At 36.8% G+C, this 3,887-nt stretch overlaps 1 long non-coding RNA gene across 1 annotated transcript in view; it reads right to left on the reverse strand.

The window, feature by feature from the left end:
• Positions 1-6: 6 nt before the first annotated feature.
• The window catches only part of LOC119617083, a 25,129-nt gene continuing 21,248 nt past the window's right edge, over positions 7-3,887 (reverse strand). Inside the window, exons 2-3 of the long non-coding RNA XR_005233261.1 lie at positions 3,371-3,490; positions 7-285 (exon numbers count right to left, since the gene is read on the reverse strand). This is a non-coding gene — a long non-coding RNA (uncharacterized LOC119617083). The remainder of the gene's footprint in view (positions 286-3,370; positions 3,491-3,887) is intronic.

Genomic DNA, 3,887 nt, shown 5'->3' on the forward strand with positions numbered 1-3,887 from the left:
AAACACTTTTACGGTCCCTGAAAACTGCTAACTGTTATTTCCCTCAATTCCAAAAAATACACAGAACTCAGTGCAGTTTTCTAAATGAGCAGGGGAGGGGAAGGGGACGGGGGTCTGCTGAGGTTTTTAGATGGGAGGGGAAATGAGCTATGATTGTTTGGACAGTTGAACAACAGTCATAAGAGTCTCTAAGATGTCTCGAGGTTCCTCACTTGAGTCACAGAGTGTAGGTAAATATCTGCTTTCAGCTGTAACAGCATTACTCACCTTCTTCTGCTGGCAACTCTGCAAGTTAAAGATAGAAGAGCAAAGACAGAAAGAAAAATGACTTTTACTCATGTTATTATTAAAAGAATATATATAAGGAATATGTTTCAAACTGAAACCTTGTAGAATAAAGATGCACTTAAATTAACATTTTAAAAATGTTACTATAATTAACGGTTTGGAAAAGCTGTCAAACATATTTGTATTTTACACCCCAATTGCAAAAAAGGTGAGACACTGTGGAAAATGTAAATAAAATCAGAAAACAGAATGCAATGAAAAACCCATATTTTGTTTATAGTGGACCACTGCAAATAAGCATTTAAACATATTCACTGTTTAAATTCAGAAAGGTAAGTGGGCAGATCAATCGAAATATAAATAACACCAATACCAACATTAGTATTCATATTGATCGATGTCAGTGTAATATGATCAATACTTTAGTTTCAGTTTGTCGCCTGTATGAAAGAAGAACATTTATTTACTTTTAGTAGTCATTTTTTGAACACTATGCCTGAAAACCAAAATGTGTTTTCATTTGTTCTCCAATGATAATTTTCCACACTTTGTTTGTTTAAGAAAAAATCAATGGATGGGGAAAAACAGTTTTGTTACTGTTCTATACTTTATTATGATAGTAAAGTATTTTCTATTTACTTTTAACTTTGACCAGATTTTGTCTTTGGTAATAATTAAAAAATAATACAAAGTCAAAACATTAAGGTCATGAAAATTCGTTCAGATTTAGCAATATGATGACGCACCTTCTTAACTATCTAAAAGTAGTGGATCAGTTTCAGTAATATTACCCCTTTATTTACTTGGTATTGGCCCAATACCAAATCTTACAATATCGCACACCTCTAGTAGCAACACAACTCAAAAAAGTTGGGAAAAATACAATAAATGAATAAGAAACAGCTGGTGGAGCATTTTGAAACAAATGAGGATATTGACAACAGGTCCATAAGAAGACAGAGTATAAAAGAGAATTGTTGTAAAGCTGAATCTCTCAGAAGTAAGGTTGGGCAAGGGTTTACCAGTCTGTCCAAAAATACTGGGATTATTTCAGAATGATGTTCTTCAATGTAAATTTGGGAAGACTTTGAATATCCTTTCATCTTCAGTGAATAATATCCTGTTTCCCAACCACTGTGCCGCAGCACATGAGTGTGTCATGAAAAATGATCAGGTGTGAAGATTAATTTCACCTGATTGGTACTCTGGGCGAGCAGAGTGTGGTGACAATTACATTCTCTTCCACTAGAGGGTGGTACAACTTCTTGCTACAGCTAAGTGGGTTGCCAACCCCCAGTAAAACAGAAGATGAAGAGGAAATAGAAAAGTACATAGTCATGCTGTAAGTGAGACAAGGACCCAGGTAATGGCGATGGATAAATATATGACAAGAAAAAGTAGTCAATCTGACCTGGGTCCTGGAGTAAATTCCGACCCAGATGACAGCCCTAGCATGAGTAGTGGTCAGAATAAAAGCAGAAATGGTAAGTTCAAGACAATAAAATGAAAGAATTTGTGTTCAACTAAACAAGCAAGGTTTCACACTGAGTAAGTAAAGAAGAACCCACATGTGAACATGACCCAGACATGTCTTCTCTGAGCCAAAGCACAGAAAACGATCCAAGGCAAAGCGGAAAACTGTTCTGTGGTCAGGTGAAGCAAAATTTAAAATTCTTTTCAGAAACCAAAAACATCACATACTCTGTAAAAAAGAGGAGAGGGACCATCCAGCTGATTATCAGTGCACAATTCAAAAACCTGCCTCTCTGATGATATGGGGGTACATTAGTGTCACAGTCTTACACATTTAGTCAAGCACCATCAATGCATAAGAAATATATACAGATTTTAAAACAACATATGCTCTAATCCAGATGGTGTCTTTTTCTAGGAAGGCCTTGCATATTTCAGCAAGACAATGCTAAAACTCACGTTGTATCCATTACAACAGCATGGCTTCGTAGTAGAAGAAGTCCAGACCTCTCACCAGTTGAAAACATTTGGTGCATCATGAAACAGAAAATCCAGCAATGACCCAAGACTGTTGAATAGCTAGAATCCTTCATCAGACAAGAATAGTACAACATTCCCTCCTCGTCTTAGTTCCAAGGCTTTGCTCTCAATAGAATTTAAATGTGACCGCCATCAGACTCCAACATGAAGAGCCTACGGCCCTAAAGTGACCCGCGTGTGCTGAAGACGACGTGGAAGTAAATATAGATGCTACAGATACAGTATCTGTGTGTCTATATAATCTGAAGTTGTGCAACTTAAGACAACTCAATTATTACCTGCCATGCTTGTTTGGGCCAATGTTTATGTTTAATCTTGCCACTTCCAGCCTACTCCAGTGCAGAATTCACTTCTGGAACAGAAGTGACGTATGAAAAAAGAGTAGAGGAACAAGCTCAAGTATCAATCTTGTCATGGTAGTAATAATACAGCACTGGGATCAATAATATCAATATTGGATGGATCAATTTGTATAGCCCTGCTTCAGTGACATAAAATGAAATGCAACAGAACTGTTCAGATGGAGGTTGCTTTGGATATGTATCCAATTTCAAACCACATATTAAAGTGATCTGGGTCTGATTAGGAAAAAAATGGATTTGTGAAGTTCAGACTGTCATATTAAAATCAGATCTGGGTCACCTTAGCCCTAGACGTTTACAGACTGTTGTTAAAAGAAGCGGGGATGCTTTCCAGTGGAAAATATGGCCCTGTCCCAACATTTTTGAGATGTGTTGCTGCCATCAAATTCAAAATTACCTAATTTTTCCCTAAAAAATGTCAAATTTTTTTATCATTTGTTGTATTTCCTACATTCCGTTGTGAATAAAATATGGCTTTATGACATTTGCAAATCATTGCATTCTGTTTTACTTACATTTTACACAACACCCCAGCTCTTTTGGAATTGAGGTTGTATAATGTTGAATGTCATCAAAAGTATCACATAATGGGAAAATTGAAGACACAAAGATTTCACTGGAAGTGCAAAAAAATCAATCCAAGGAAAGTAAGCCATACAAAAAAATAAATTACAAATGTTTGTATAAATTTCTTGACATATTTGTACCATTGGGTCCCCATCTGTCTCTGTTTTTCTTCAGCTGCTCACAGCTCAAACCTGTCGATTCATTTACACTGAAGAAGCCCAAAACTTCCTCAACTGTTTTGGTGTGAGCATTTTCCATCACTGCAGGGAGAGGAGAAACACACATGAAAAGAACAATTAACTGTTAGGGTTTTTTTATATTTTAAAATGTAAATAATATATACATATTTATGTTAAAAAAATTTTTGTTGAATTGTTTCATTAGACTAAACTAATAAGACACACCCTCCTAATGAAACAGTTCAACATTAATGTTACATCACCAGGTCTTTAGACATGGAAGCGATTGAGAAAAAACAAACTAATTTTTCAGAAATTATATTATTATATCCATCCATCCATCCATCCATTGTCTTCCGCTTATCCGGGGTCGGGTCGCGGGGGCAGCAGCCTAAGCAGGGAGACCCAGACTTCCCTCTCCCCAGCCACTTGGGCCAGCTCCTCCGGGGGAATCCCAAGGCGTTCCCAGGCCAGCCGA

Source organism: Kryptolebias marmoratus, linkage group LG6 (genome assembly GCF_001649575.2).
Source record: "Kryptolebias marmoratus isolate JLee-2015 linkage group LG6, ASM164957v2, whole genome shotgun sequence".
Taxonomy (NCBI): Eukaryota; Metazoa; Chordata; class Actinopteri; order Cyprinodontiformes; family Rivulidae; genus Kryptolebias; species Kryptolebias marmoratus.